Source organism: Empidonax traillii, unplaced genomic scaffold (genome assembly GCF_003031625.1).
Source record: "Empidonax traillii isolate 1590-97213 ecotype Southwest subspecies unplaced genomic scaffold, ASM303162v1 scaffold588:size748185, whole genome shotgun sequence".
Classification (NCBI taxonomy): Eukaryota; Metazoa; Chordata; class Aves; order Passeriformes; family Tyrannidae; genus Empidonax; species Empidonax traillii.
In genome coordinates, this window is record NW_020955781.1 from 614510 (window position 1) to 631175 (window position 16666).

The 16666-nt window shown below is 41.3% G+C and overlaps 1 protein-coding gene across 1 annotated transcript in view; it reads right to left on the reverse strand.

Annotated features, from left to right (window-relative positions):
• Positions 1 to 8410, reverse strand: part of PHYHIPL (phytanoyl-CoA 2-hydroxylase interacting protein like) — a 61194-nt gene extending 52784 nt beyond the window's left edge. Inside the window, exon 1 of the mRNA XM_027898264.1 lies at positions 8080 to 8410. The gene's annotated coding sequence lies outside the window, so the exon portion shown is untranslated. The remainder of the gene's footprint in view (positions 1 to 8079) is intronic.
• Between the last annotated feature and the right edge of the window lie 8256 nt (positions 8411 to 16666).

Sequence of the window (16666 nt, forward strand, 5' to 3'; positions counted from 1 at the left end):
GACTCTGAAGAAACATGTTTTCTGTGCTTCTGCAAACCCTTTGCTTCTCCTTCTGCACTGAACTCGTGGTTTTCCTTCTCCTCCTCTCAACCCTCTTTTGTCAAGTTGCCTTTTTAATTTGCTCACTTAATAACACAGCATATAAAATATAATTATTGTTTATTTATATCTACCACCTCTGTATTTTCTAAATAAGGAGTAGAGAGTAAGGAAAACTGTAAGGATGAAGTCTCTTATGAAGTTGCCTAAGACAGAGGTTATGTTCTTTCTTCTCAGAGTGATACCAAGAAGGAAGTTCACTGACTTCAACACAAGAATTCAAACAGAGGGACTCAGCCCAAATAGCCTCAGTGGACCAGCTGAGAAGAGACATGGACATTTTCTTTCTAAAAAGAGACATTTTCTTTCTAAAAAGACACATGGAACTTGATGGCACTGTCCTTCAACAGCCGATTGTTATTATTTTATCAATAATAATTATTAATTATTAAGTAATCATATATTAGAATAATTACTTTATACCTGTTATGACACCATCTCAAGTAATTTAAAACTAATATGCCCTGAAACTACAAACAAATAGTTTGGCAGTGATCCCTAAGGAATGCTTTAAGTGCAGCAAACTCTGATTAAAGTAAAGGAAGAAAGTTATCAAAGATTCTGATCAGCAGAAGCCCTGATGCTTTAAGAGATGTACACGTGGTTGTCTATTTCTAGACTTTGCTTCTAAGCTATCAAACATATCCCAAAAATATCATTGCACCAAAGCACTGACTGGGTCAGAAGGGGACACTGGCAAACATCATCACAATGTAGACACCCTCCAGGTTTCCACTTAAGAGTAACTAGTTCCACACAGCTGTGAATATGCAAGGAGAACTGCAGAAAGCTTTAATTATGGCCTACTCAGGTTTCATCTCTCTGGTAAAAGCCCTACTGAGAATAATAAAATATTGGATAACAGGGGATTACAACATGAGGAGTTTTGAAAACATTCAAACAGTGAATCCCTCTTGACTTTACACAAACTCCAGACAAGAACAGTACTGGAGCCATTTTGGAAAGATGTTTGCACATCATTTAGATATATTTTTATATTCCCTGTTTCTATTTCAAAATACTTGAAGTGACCACTGAGTTCTGAAAGGGTGTACCTAAATCGCTGCAGGTTTTTTCCTCATGTTTCAATGGTCAGTAAATGACAGTTTGATCTTTACATGCCTCTTGTTCAACACAAGTGTACAGGGTATAAAATCCCTCATGAACAGAGAAAAATTATTGTGCAATCATAGAAATTGTACACACCAAATTAGGTTGATTTATTTGGTTTTTAAATACGAGAAAGGTCACTGCATTAGAAAATTATGTCAACATACTTAGAAGTGAAAAGGGATACAACTTCAAGCCTTGAATATGCCTTTGCAGCTTATTTTGGAGGCCAGCAGGCAGAGACTATCTTAGATCCGAAATACATACTTCTAAAGATGAAAAATTAACAGAAATGATCATCACCTCCAGTTTTGTGTACTCAAGTGGGAAATGCAGCTCCCAGGTTTTGACTTGATAGTGAACACACCACTATGGGCTGGAGCAGCAGAGTTCGAGAACAGAAGGGCAAAACCCCCGTGTACAGTTCAGACATAAATGGTGATTATGGAAGTCACCTCATCTTGTCACAGAGAAGCACCGTGCCGTGAGGAGGCTTCTGTAGCTGTGTGTTCCTGTACTGACCTAAGTAATGCATCCTCCAGCAGCCACTGCAGGAAGCCACTCCTTGCAGCGCTACAGGCTGGGCACAGAGTGGCTGGAGAGCAGCCAGGCAGAAAGGGACCTGGGGGTGCTGATCGACAGGAGGCTGAACATGAGCCAGCAGTGTGCCCAGGTGGCCAAGAAGGCCAATGGCATCCTGGCCTGCATCAAGAACAGTGTGGCCAGCAGGAGCAGGGAAGTGATCCTTCCCCTGTACTCTGCGTTGGTGAGGCCACACCTTGAGTATTGTGTTCAGCTCTGGGCCCCTCAGTTCAGGAAGGACATNGACTCTGAAGAAACATGTTTTCTGTGCTTCTGCAAACCCTTTGCTTCTCCTTCTGCACTGAACTCGTGGTTTTCCTTCTCCTCCTCTCAACCCTCTTTTGTCAAGTTGCCTTTTTAATTTGCTCACTTAATAACACAGCATATAAAATATAATTATTGTTTATTTATATCTACCACCTCTGTATTTTCTGAATAAGGAGTAGAGAGTAAGGAAAACTGTAAGGATGAAGTCTCTTATGAAGTTGCCTAAGACAGAGGTTATGTTCTTTCTTCTCAGAGTGATACCAAGAAGGAAGTTCACTGACTTCAACACAAGAATTCAAACAGAGGGACTCAGCCCAAATAGCCTCAGTGGACCAGCTGAGAAGAGACATGGACATTTTCTTTCTAAAAAGAGACATTTTCTTTCTAAAAAGACACATGGAACTTGATGGCACTGTCCTTCAACAGCCGATTGTTATTATTTTATCAATAATAATTATTAATTATTAAGTAATCATATATTAGAATAATTACTTTATACCTGTTATGACACCATCTCAAGTAATTTAAAACTAATATGCCCTGAAACTACAAACAAATAGTTTGGCAGTGATCCCTGAGGAATGCTTTAAGTGCAGCAAACTCTGATTAAAGTAAAGGAAGAAAGTTATCAAAGATTCTGATCAGCAGAAGCCCTGATGCTTTAAGAGATGTACACGTGGTTGTCTATTTCTAGACTTTGCTTCCAAGCTATCAAACATATCCCAAAAATATCATTACACCAAAGCACTGACTGGGTCAGAAGGGGACACTGGCAAACATCATCACAATGTAGACACCCTCCAGGTTTCCACTTAAGAGTAACTAGTTCCACACAGCTGTGAATATGCAAGGAGAACTGCAGCATTAATTATGGCCTACTCAGGTTTCATCTCTCTGGTAAAAGCCCTACTGAGAATAATAAAATATTGGATAACAGGGGATTACAACATGAGGAGTTTTGAAAACATTTAAACAGTGAATCCCTCTTGACTTTATACAAACTCCAGACAAGAACAGTACTGGAGCCATTTTGGAAAGATGTTTGCACATCATTTAGATATATTTTTATATTCCCTGTTTCTATTTCAAAATACTTGAAGTGACCACTGAGTTCTGAAAGGGTGTACCTAAATCGCTGCAGATTTTTTCCTCATGTTTCAATGGTCAGTAAATGACAGTTTGATCTTTACATGCCTCTTGTTCAACACAAGTGTACAGGGTATAAAATCCCTCATGAACAGAGAAAAATTATTGTGCAATCACAGAAATTGTACACACCAAATTAGGTTGATTTATTTGGTTTTTAAATATGAGAAAGGTCACTGCATTAGAAAATTATGTCAACATACTTAGAAGTGAAAAGGGACACAACTTCAAGCCTTGAATATGCCTTTGCAGCTTATTTTGGAGGCCAGCAGGCAGAGACTATCTTAGATCCAAAATACATACTTCTAAAGATGAAAAATTAACAGAAATGATCATCACCTCCAGTTTTGTGTACTCAAGCGGGAAATGCAGCTCCCAGGTTTTGACTTGATAGTGAACACACCACTATGGGCTGGAGCAGCAGAGTTCGAGAACAGAAGGGCAAAACCCCCGTGTACAGTTCAGACATAAATGGTGATTATGGAAGTCACCTCATCTTGTCACAGAGAAGCACCGTGCCGTGAGGAGGCTTCTGTAGCTGTGTGTTCCTGTACTGACCTAAGCAATGCATCCGCCAGCAGCCACTGCAGGAAGCCACTCCTTGGGAAGGATGGGATATATGCCCTGTGTAGCTGCAGGAAGACTTCTGCTCCACTACAGCCAAAAGAATACTTGTCTGCTGTATGTACGGTGTACAAGTGCCCATTTTAATTAAGGATTAATCTCCTCAATCTCTGCACTAATCCTTGGTTCTCTACAATAATATTCCCACAGAGGACTCCAGGGTATTTTCTGGCATGGATCAATTCTTAACTGCTGGGTTTGGTCTGGTTTTACAGACTCCTGTGTATCCAACTCCATCTTTTATTTTCTGAGAAATATGTGAGGCAGAAAAAAACCTGCCAATGTTTGAGCATTAATGGCATGATAATGGCAATTTATGGATTTGAGGAAGAGAAAAGGTGCCACTAGAGTGTGTAAAGTGGGCAGCTGGCACGGTAGCTTTTGCCAACATTTGCGTCAATGTGGGAGTGCAGCAATATGGTCGCTGTTATCATCGCACTCAATAAACATCTCCTCATATGTGAAGGCATGACTAGCCTTTTGGAGGGAGAAGCTGAGTATTCTCTGCATCCATGGCAGGGATTTTATGTGTAATCCCAGCAAATCTGAGCAGGCCTTAATGGCGCTTAAATACCCTATACATAAAATTGCTGCTTTTGAAACCTGGTGCACAGGGAAACAGTGCAATAATAGTGAAATAATTCACACATGGAATTGTCCAGAGAAAAGCAGTGTGCTGCTCAACAGGGCACTACTTCTCAGTTGATTCAGGCCTTAAGGAAAAACACACAGACACCTGCTGTTGTCCAGTGCATGTGACAATTGTGGTTACTGTGGGACTTGGACTCTGTGTGCTATTTATGTGAGCATCCACGAAAGGGAAGCACTTTAATTATTCCCAGCCTCTGTTGTTTTTGTTGTTGCTGTTAGAAATGAGAAGGATTTTAAAATTACTACTTTAGGACCAAGGAAACTGGTTCTGTTCCACGTGAATTTGACACATTTACTAACTATTGGTGATAAACAACAGAAACGATAGTGTAGATAAAGATGGCACTAGACCTCAGAGGGGTATGTTTCTGCAACTAGTCCTTGCCAGGAGGTTTCCTCCTGTGGATTTTCTGCAATCCTCACATAACAATTCCCTACCCTCTTTTAATAGGGAATAAAAATCTAGTGTTAGGTTTCTGTCTTCTAGTCATGTTCTGTTTCCATTTTGCCATGACACACCTCTCTGTGAGGAGTGTACCTACCCCTTCTTTCTCCACCTTCCTCAAAGGGCCTTCTTCTCATGCCTTCATCCAGCATTCCTACTCTTCTGATTGTTATCTTTACACAACTACTAATTTTGAATAATTCCCATAGCCCTATACTTATGCCAGATGCATTCCTTTAGAAGAAAGTTCTCTGTAATAAAAATCCATCATGACATCACCAGCTGAAACGTCACCATTCTGAAGAGCCAAACCCACTGAGATTTTCCAGAGATTTTGTCTGTGAAACTTCAAAAAGCTTGATTTATGAATGCAAATAGCAGCAAACAGAACTGGAGCAAACTGAAAATATATCCTGTAACATTTGGCTTGATCTGTTAGTCTTCTTCATTCAAAATGAACACACTGGATTTAATAAGGTGACGTAAATCATTGATTATTTTGAAGACCTATGAAAACACCCCAAGTTAATCAATTCCTTATTTGTATGTCTTTCTACAGTGCCCATCAGTATCTTACTGCTGGCATGTACAGGACCCACAGAATTTAACACCTGAGAGTTCTAAAACAAATGTCCTACTGCTAGTTAAACCAGCTGGCTACTCAGGTAAAGGAAATTTTCCATTTAGTAGTAATGATGCCTATTCATTCTCCTGCCAGCTGCCAAAAGGGGGATTCTACCCACAGAACATCACTCATGCTTTAATTTTACATTCACAAAAACATATACTGTCTTTTATGAAAGAATTTGGGAATGTTAGGCTGTGGAGGAAAAAATTACAGTACTAAATGACAGCACTATTTCAAACTACAATGACTTACTAAAGTGCTTTGGCTACTGTGAGGGACAAAAATGCTTTTGTATGCATAGAAATTAACTTTTATGGTTTCCAATGCAAATGTAAGAAGGGTCATTTACACTTTTGTACTGAAAAATAAATGACTTTCACATTCCCTAATAAAATACTTCCAATAAGCCTCATTAATGTAGTTATTTACATTCCCAGATAATTATTGGCATAAGCACGAAAAAAAAAAAGGTAGATACTTTCTCCACCCTATATCCTAAGCCTAAAAGCTTAAAATTTCTTTCTGTAGGGAAATATCAAACAGCAGCATTCTCTCACAGCCAAACTCAAAACATAAAATTACACCTTCTGAATGAAAATGAAGATCTTGAAGTGTTGCTCCGGAAGGTGAGACATCAGCAGGCTGATTTTAGCAGCAGGTGGCCAAGAAAAGCTCAGGCAGAGGTGGGTGTAACATTTTCCTGCCAGCGTGGGGTCAGCCCATCACCTGAGAGGAGTGAAGAGCTCCTGGGGACAGGCCAGACATCTGAAGGGCAGAGGAGTGGGGAGCACAACCACTCTGCAGAGTCCCCACTGCTCTTCCAGCGGGACACCAAGGCTGTGTTGTGTTGCTGCCTCGTTTGTATTTACCAGAGAGGTGACAGAAGAGTCTCGTGCTGCCATCACCAGACTGGCTCCACAGCAGAGAAACTGCAGGATGAATTGCAGGGACTTGTTCTCTCCCACGGCACTGCCGGTGTCCCGAGGACATGGGAGAGCCCCATGAGCCTGACCGTGTGCACGTTCCCAGGGATGGCTGAGATCCATCCTTGTGCCTGCTGCTTCCAGCTCTGGCTTCTCTTCTTGAGCAGATCCTACCTAGTGAGTTAGGCCTGGCTTGGAGCCAGCCCCTGGATGGAGATCTGTCCTGTGTGTGGTGTGTGGTTTGTGTGTGTTTGATGATGACAGGATAAGGCTTAATCCACAGCTGTACTGGCCAGCTTGGGAATGTCCTCAGCGTGTCTTCCAAATACCAAACAAGCCTTAGGAGGAATGTCAGTAGGGAAATACTGTAAAATTACATTTTGTATAGAAAGTACTCTGCCATGACATATACGGTGTTATTCTGGATGAGATTCCTTAATCAAGCAGTAAATAATCATGTATCAAAATAAGGACAGCTGGAACTTAATACCCTACATAACTAACTTTCCAATATGAATTAAAATGCAAAAAATAAATCAGTAAATCCAAGCGTGCTGGCCCATGTGAGAGCCATGAAAATGGAATTCCATATGCATGAAATTTTAAAAGCCAAGTACTATTCAATCTTCATTTTGTAGTGAACCATTACTCCCGTGGGGTTTACTACAACGGGACCTCAAGCAATACCACTTCAGCTGCACAGTAAAAGCACCTATTTTTTAAAATAGGTGCCAAAAGAAATAGTCTGACATGCCACCCAGTAGAATAGAGCTTTTTGCACAAATATAAATAAATAAAACTTCACTCAGAAAACGAGCAACAAACAAACAAACAAACAAGTAAACCTTTATCCTTGAGCATCTGGGATCCAAAGGCATTCAAGTCCAAGAAAACAAACCATATTTGAGCTTTGTCACATGCTAAAGAGCAGGTCTAACCATCCCTTCAGAAGAGGGCACCATCTCTTATATCTTTTTCCCAAACCACACACAAGTACTCCCCTCCTCCAAAAATAAATTTTGAAAAGTATTCATTTCACAGAAGTAACCACATCCTTCTGAACAGATGGGAAACCTGATGGACTGAGACACAGTGAATCCCTTATTTGCTGATTTCAGGAAGGAAAATTATGGTTTTGAAAGTTGTTTATGGACAGTTTTCCAACTTCATGGCTTAGGAGAAGATCAGCAATGTAGAAGAATACAACTGCATGTTGATAAATTCTGGAGACACGTGGGAACCAGACAAAAAAAAATGTAGGCAAAGTAAAAATGTAAAGAAAAATGCGTGTCAGAATTGTCCACAAAAGATGGCTCTTCCCACTCAAACCACTCAGTCATTGCATACTCAGAATCTCATCAAGCCATCAGCTGTACAGTAAATTCTCCTTCTGCTCCCCATAGCACCAATTCTTCCTACTTTCTGCATATCTGAGCCTCCCAATGAATCTTATTTTCCCTGCAGGCAGTGGGAGCTGTTCTTCCAAGCCCCTCCATCCTCATTTCTCTGCTCTCTTTATCCCTTTCCTCTCCTAGCTGCTCAGCTCTTTTCCAGTTCCCTCCTCTCCCTCTTTCCAATCTCCCTGTTCCCCAGGAGTGCTGTACCTCGTGCTCAGGGTGCCCGGCTGGGATCCTTGCTGGAGGAGCCGCCCTTGCTCCCGCTGGAGATGGAACTTCTCCAAGGGCCCTTCCCCTCACTGAGGACTCCGCACTGCCCTCCTGGGGCTCCTCCTCCGGCTCCTGCCAGTCCCCTCATTCGGGCACAGAGAAGAGAGGTTTTGTTGAAAGTTGTGTTGGGGCCTCATGAGGGAACGGTCCTGCCCACTCTGGCCACCAGCCAGACCCCAAAGACACCTGAACTGCAGGGTCAGTAGGAATCCTGGCATGTAACTAGTCCCATCCCAGAGCCAGATGGGCATGAACTTGGAGTTCTGAAGGCAGTCTGCCTACCAAAATCCCTTTGCATCCAGTACTCCTGGTAACCTCCCCCTCAGCAGTACACTCTCCTAGGACCAGAACTGGGGAGGATGAGCAGGAGAGAGGAGGAGGAGGTGGCTGCGCCACCAGACTTCCCCTGCTGCCACTGTCATCGCATTTGCATTGCAGGGACATGATCTGGCTGCCTTTGTGTGGCCCTCTGGCAGGAGCCCAGCAGCGTTTCTGTGCCACTGCTCACATTGTACTGCAGGAGTATAAACACAGGCTTGTCCACAGCGCTCTTGACAGCCCTGGAGGAAATCCATGATCGCCCAGTGTCAAACAGGCCAGAGAAGATGGGCTACTTTCTGTACACCAGCCACTGTTCCAATCCTAATTCCCTGTCTCCTGAAGGAATGTGGAAGTTTGCTGGTATCAGAGAAACAGGACAAGGTAATATGATGGCACTGCAATAAGTATTCTCATTTGGCGCTTGAAACTACAAACTTGCCTTTAATACTCCACTGTGAAGTGTTTAAACACAGGACAGTGTTTAACTTTTCTCAAGACCACATCAAAGTGCCACAGAGATAAATAAATGAGTCAGAAAATACATAATATTTGAGAAGAAAAACAGAGAGTTGCTAGTGTGATGAGAAAAATTATCTTAAACCCAGAAAGGACCATCCCAACCAACCCTTTTTCTACACTACAAATATTTAAAAGCATAGAAGATGTTATCAAAACTCTAGTCCCTCCTGTCCAATTTCTCTTTGAAGGGAGAATAATCCTGGAAAACATAAAGACAAGATCTTCCACCTGCCTAGAAATCTCAACACCCTACTGTGCTGGTCACTGTATGGGAGCTACTGGACCATTACACAGATTGGAATGACCGCACAAACTTCAAGGCCGTAAGAAATAGATCAGTGAAAATCAGCAAGCTTAGTTCTTTCAAGCTTTGAGATCTCTAGAATGGAAAAACATTCCTCTGTACTTCCTGATCTTGAACTGGAACACATGAACTGGAAGCCCTCTGGCCCTTCCTGGCTGAGTGTCCTGCCTCCTGCAGCTCTAGGACAGGCGCTGGCCTAGTCTGCCACGAACTCCAGGTGTTTGACTTCCACTGGGACACACCACCGACAGACCAAGAGCTGATGCTTCTCCCACAGTGAAACTCTAGGGAAATTCCAGCAGCTTCAACAGAAGCTGGTGATTGTGTTGTAGCCCCAAATTCTGATTTGGTTTTTGGTTGGTTTTGGTGGTTTTTGTTTGTTTGTTTGTTTTGTTTTTGTTTGTTTGTTTGTTTGTTTTTTATTTCCTCTCTTAGCACTTTAGCAGAGCTGCTTTGCCTACAAGGAAAGCCCTCCTTGAATGTAGAACCTGGAGTCTGGGAGGGTGTAGGTGTGCGAGCAGGGCCTGCCTGTTCTCCTTGGCCCGTCCCACATCGTAGCAGGCAGAGGGATGAAGCCACACAGTAACACACTATCAGCTACTGCTTTACTTGCCTGTAAATCAACAAAGTGGAATTTCATGAACAGCTCCTTTTCCACAAAGACAAAAGCAGGATTTTCCCCCTGACTTCCCTGGTGCTGCAGTGATCCACTGATCAAACTCTTTGGAAGCTGATGAAAATTATCTTTATTGCACTGTCTCCAATGAAGCCAGACAAATTTATACCCAAGTTTATACTGAGAAAATAAAAAGCTTTACATATTACTGCAGTAGGGTACTACTGTACAAAGAAATATAGTTACAAATGCAAATATGAATATGAAAAGAAAAAGAATCTTTCTCTTTCCTAAAAGCTAAACCCCACCAGGTTTCCACTGGACTAGAAAAGGGCAGGCTACAGACTTTATTCTCTCTACTGTTTTCCTGAAATTAATATTGTTTTAAACAAAGCCAACCTTTGAAATTTTTTTCCTATCCCAATTCAGTTACTATTTCCTGTTCTGCATTTAATTTTTAATAAGAAATTAAATATGTACTCTGATCAGAAAATCAATTTCCTTTTGAGTTACTCAAATTTTAAAACTGCACTTCTGTGGCACAGAGATGGTGTTCTGATGAACAGAGTCATCTACAGAAATCTTTTTGATAATGGTGTCCTTCTTTCAAATCCAAACATTTCCTTGATGTAGAATACAAATTGAGCTCTAGTGTATAAGTCAGCTGGGATTTCAAAGTTGGCCTTTATACTTTGCCATTAATTAATTCCGTCCAAGAAATTCAAACAAAGATACGGAAAAAAAGTTCTCTAAATACGTTACATAAGGCATTCAGAATATTCTGATTCATTCCCCTCCAGGAACACAGCAGAGTCAAAGAATAGTGTACACAGCATGTTTAGACTTTATAAAAAGCGCTAGAAACTGTAAGAATAGTTTAAAACCCATTTATTTAAAGCTGCCCATTATAAGAGCTATTGTAGAGTATTTGCTAATCAATCTACACTTATGAGCTCTATACAATTGTAGGCTTAATGAAGTGTACTTTTCTTCACTTACAGATGCAGGAACAAAGAGTTTCCCATTAAAAGGGAGGAAATGAAAGCAGAAGGCAGAAGGTCTCTTCCAAAAATTACTGGAACTTCTGAGTAATTATATATTGGCTAGAAAGTCAGAAACTCGTATTTGGGATCTCCTTTTAGGGAGAAAAAAAAATCTGAGAAAGAGACATTCATTCCCAATACACCTTTGTATACCTTTGAGTCAGGTAGGACAAGTATTTTCTCTGATACAATGAGGAAAGCCTCAAGAAACTCATACAAATTCCTCCAAATTGTTGAAATCACATTTTCTTGCAGTTATCAGAACACAACTAAAAAAAAAGGTGAGAATATGGGTGAGTGGTCAATCAGTATAGAGAGATCTTTCAAGCTGAGTGAGCTACACAGCATGGAGTCAGAACAGAGCAGGTATGCCTATTCAGCCTGAAAATAAATTAAGAGTTTTCTTTTTCTCAAGATTCACTTACTTCAACTTGTGTAGAAACCCAAGGAAAACCTATCCCCTAACGCTTCTGGCGTAAAACTTAATAGCATTCATTCACCCAAAACCCAGATCTGTTCAAATGCTATGTCAGAAAAAAGCCCAAGATGGAAAGATAAACTTTGTTATGGTTCCCACTACTCCACAATGTGCAGATGCCTCGTCCCTCCTGTGATGTTGTGACAATTTCTGTGAAAGGCCACAGAGCTTAGTTGAGACCACAGTGCTACCATTAACTTCTGAGAGATTTCCCAAGCCCATTATCTCCTACCCTGAGCTCATTATTCTTTGGAGCACAACTCCCAGAACACTCATTTCTGGCAGCTCCTTGTTTGTGTTAGGATCTTATATGATCATCATTTTTGTGTAGCCCATCTCATTATTTCCTTGTAATTTTATTTACAGTGCAGTGAGACCGAGGAAAGTCCCTCACCAAACTGTGTACTTTGTAGGACCTAATTTCTAACACTTGATTGTGAACATGCAGCATAAGAAAGCAAATGTGTGAGCTTTTCTTGGCTTTTTATTTAAAGGTGGACCTACAATATTGGATAATCTTAGTAAGGTTTTAGGTTGAAATGACTTGTAGCATTTCCAACGACTGTTTGAGAAGATACAGTTTCTGTAAGAGAGATCAACTCCAGCACCCATGTGGGCATAGAGGAGCATATATATTTCTATTTTTCTTTGATCATGTTTATGATAACTAAGACTTATGAATCACTGTATTTCCATCATGCAAATTTTGAGGTTTTTGGGGTTTGTGTTTAACATGTATTTTCATTAGTGCAATCTGTTTAAATATTTATTGATGCCCTTTAGGCACAGATCCGCATGCAGTGAAAGGCAAAAAAGAATAATTTCACTTACATATTGTAGGAATCAGCTACTGGGAACAGTCCAAACCCAAACCAAGAAAAGATCAATGATTTACCTCTTTCCTCTCTGTAATAAATTCCAAATGTCCTGATTCAGTCTTTTTATTCTGCCTGAAAACTGAAGACGCAACTAAAACCGTACTGAGACAAAGCCTGAACGCATTGTCTTCTTCACTTAAATATACCCAACCCAAAGGAAGCTGATACTGCACTCTCATAGCTTATCTATCTGCACAGCTTTGGGGCCTCTCGTGCAAGAATGTGGATTTTCTCTGAGATATGTGTCTTGGAAATGAATCCGGAACAATATAATCCCTTTTGTTACGTGATTGCAAAACTTCATCTCATCTTTCATATAAATGCAAAAGCTCTGCTACTTCTGCCTCTCACCCTCGGTCTAAATATCGCTGTCATGTTCTATTTTTGCAATGGGTTAAACTGTCTATACTTTGTGCTTGATAAAATCAGTTCCTGCCTGGAATTCTTATTGCCTGGAAATTTGCTATGGTCTCTCCTACTTATGGTCTGGAAAAAAAAGGTAAATTACTCCAGGAAATATAACTAATAACGCCAAGGGTTTTGTGAAGGATAAACAAAACCACCTGTGAGCGCCAATGAAATGTTGATCTTGATGGGACATGACCAAGTAGGAGCTGCACCCCAAGCTAAAAAGCGTTCATAACTTTTAATATTAACATGGGTTTTGGAGGAAAGAGGAAATTCCAGTTTTCTGAAGGAAACAAAGCTCATCTGATCCCACATGGCTTTGCAACGGATAGACAGATACTCAGGTATGAAAAGCAGGCTTTGCCATCTGTCCATGAAAAGCAGTATCATTTGCTGACATCTGTATTTTTATTGTGACTACAGTTTATAGTCGACATATTCTGGTGTGTGACAGCTGAATTACCTCCACGGCACAGTGTGGGATGATGGCCAGCGATGCCAAGGGCTCTGTAAGGAAGGTTTCCATGACAGCATTCTGTGTATCATTGGTATTTTGGAAATAACATTCAGTTTTGATCTCTGAAGTTATAGGTTTTACTGCTCCCATGAAACATTATATTCAAGCAGGAAAAAAAGAGCCAGGGCTAGCATGAGTATTTTACATACAGCCAGGAATGCCTGGAAGGGATATTCCTGTGATAAACTGCAGAACTATGTGATAAACCACAGAGCTATTTCTTAAATGCAACCTATTAAACACTTTTAATTACCTGTTCTATTCTCTGGCCAGTACCCATTCTGTCTTGGGACTTATTCTGGAGTTTTATACTGCTGAACAGGTTCAGACAGCTGGCATTTCCAGCCTGCTGTCTACATTAAAATATAGAGCTTTTCATGAAAGCTAACCCTGCTTCAAAGCCCAAGAGAAGTTGGTTTCAATCCTGGGCCAAGAAAAAATAGCTTTTCTATACATTGAAACGTGCTGGCTTTTAAAGCACAGGATCTTGCTCCAGAGAGCTGAGGATGAGTTTAGCACTGAGTGAGAGGGGAGAGTTGGGACAGGAAGGGCCTTAAGAATGTTTCACATTCAGATGTTCAGAAAAGTTGTTCCAAGTAAGGTTCTAATCTATTCTGCAGCTGTCTTTTTCCTCCTCCACATTTGGACAGGGATTTTCCAAGGGGTCTGAAAGAGCTAACTGCCCAGTTCCTATTGAATTTCAGTAGCATTCTACATTGTAACTTCAGTGTGCTGCTCTGAAGTCCATGAGATGTGAAACACAGCCTCTGTCCATGAGTTTAAACAAACACTGAGCATCTGTGATTTTTCAAGAACAAGGCCAAAATACAAATCTTATCTGCAGCAGAGGGAAAGATCCCATGCAAATTTCTGCTAGTTTGGGACTGGGGACTTTTTAAATCCACCCGTGACTTTGAAAAGCAAACTCCACTATCACATTATATATATATATCTGTCTGTAAGCATGTATTTACAATTTATATGCAATAACACACCTAACTACTTGCAATCTGCTTAAGGAGCTTTTCTCTTAACCATTTGAATTTCAAAGCGTAGATAAAACTGCAGAAGGATTTTATTTGTATAAAAGATTTGAGCTCGGATAAACAACCGACATGGATTCTTAGTCTTTTGTGGGCAGCCAGCACCTCTTAATCAGTGTGAAAAGGAATTCAATAATAAACACAAACTGAGCAACATTATAAGGGCAGGGATTTTCTAGTACATTTGTAGGTATGGCACACAAAATTCTCTCTGATAAGGAAGAGAAGATGTACTGTTTTCCAAAGTGCAGCTTTTATTAATCAATTTGCCCACATTTTTTAGAGGATTATGAGTAAAACCTGAAGATGCGGTGAATGAACAGTACAGCATTCCTCAGCTACTCTCAGGGACACAAAAGAGACCTACTCACATGTTCCATTCCTAAAGTAAATCCCTGAGTGTTTTTCTGTATAAATGTCAGGAGCATTAGCCACTGGTGTCCCACTTTCCTGGATGCTTCTCCATTTCAAGCTCCAAATAAGCCAATAAAATACAGCAATGTACGTTTCCATCCTTACAAATGCCTTTAGTAGCCCTGCATCATATCAGGAAAGCAGCTTGGCTGGGACATGGGAAGGAAACGAGCTTTTGCTCTTGTTATGAGGAATGAACAGATCTAACTTGCTGAAAAGGTTGTGTGTAAATGATGAGCCTGATTTCCTTTGATAACAAGCAATAAGAAATCAGAGCTTCCAATGGAATCAACACGAGCAAGATGCACTGGTGGCACCACAGTGAACCCAGCACTTACTTTGCAGTCAGCCATGGTAAGAATTGATGTGACAGACCAGGGCTGGCAGAGAGTCTAAGGCCCCTGGCACAGCCCTTGCAGGGAGGGTACTACGTGTGATAGTAATCTGTTGCTTCTCTAAATTTACAGCAAGAGAAGGGGTGAGAGAGAGTCCTGAGGAAAAACACAGAGATGGAGTGGGGAGAGGCTAAGCTTATTGCAGCAACCTGCTTCACCCAATGGAAGAGGAAAGCAACGCTTAATCTTCTTCAGGGTCAGGCAGAATGCTCAAGAGAGGTGCTTGGTTCTGGTAGTTTTCTCCCAGAGGAAAGGCTGTGGAGGTTTCTGAACTTGTAGGCTGATCTGCTTTGCTATTCACCTGATTTCTACCCACAAGTCTCATCTCACAGACTTGTTTCATGTCCTTTGAAAAGGTTCTTTGAAATCTCTTGGATGAAATTTGGAGAAGTTTGGTCTGGGGGAAGGGGCACTGTCTTCCATTTTTGAGGAATGCTAGTAATGACAAGAACAAGCTGCGGTAAAACAGCTGATGGGATGCCCCTGGAATCTCTGTTACTGTCCTGCATTAGTGCTGTACATTGCTAACTCAGCTTACTCATGAAGTCAGAGCAGCACCCACTTCCACAGCTAAGGTTTGTTACTTTGCAAGAAAGAGAAAATGAAGAGGGGAAAAAAGTGCTACTCAACCCATCTTCCCCATTTATCTCCCCAGGCTTTTGTTTATACTTTGAAAGTGGACCCTATCCTTGTCTTAGGTACAAAATATCTATTTTGAGGTGAGCGTGCAGGAGGGCATTTGCAGATTCTTTGGGATACAGGAGCTACGGAATTTCCCAGGTAAGGACACACTCTGAGCCCACAGAGAGGGCTTCCACTGTGCCCTGGATCCCCAGCTCCAGAGACCCTCCTCAGTGGTATGTTATGAGCCCCACGGGTCTGACAGTTGGCTTCTCTCTGTTCCTCAGTCCTCTTTGTAGCATCACTTTGGAAAACACTGTGCACAAACCGTGGGACAACAATCAAACCTACAGTCAAGGGCAAAGTAACACTTGCCAACAGCAAGTTTTGATGATAAAGTGTTCCCGACCCAGACAATCTGGATATAGAGCGTGTTCAAGCCAAAGTCACAAATAAAAATGAAGTATGAGTTAACAAGCTGTGAAGGAAGCCAAAGAGGATTTTTGACTGTCTGCCTTTCTGGATATCTTAGCACCTGACAAGCTTTTGAGCTGCCTTGCTCACACAGACTGTGCTGCACAGGGGAGGCTGGAGGAAGGCTGCAGAGGGCAGGTACAGGCAGCACCATGGGCAAAAACAGCACCACGTTTCAGCAAACTAGAGCATGTACGTGTGCAAAGCACTCAGATACCTTATTTCAAAATGTACGTGTCACAGAGAAGTGCAGACAGATGTATCTTGGGAAGAGTTTTACTTCTGCTCAGAATATGTTGGCAGCATGGGCCCTCTTGTTGCGCACTTAGCAAGTTTCCCTAAAATCAAAACCTTAAATCAATGGGTAAAGTATGCCAATATTTCGACAGTTCAGAGATGGGTTTCTCTTATATTCTGGGGTTTTTTAAATTTTTCTGACCAATGAAAAGTGCAATGAACCCTTAAGCTGTAGAAAATACACCGTTAAAAACCA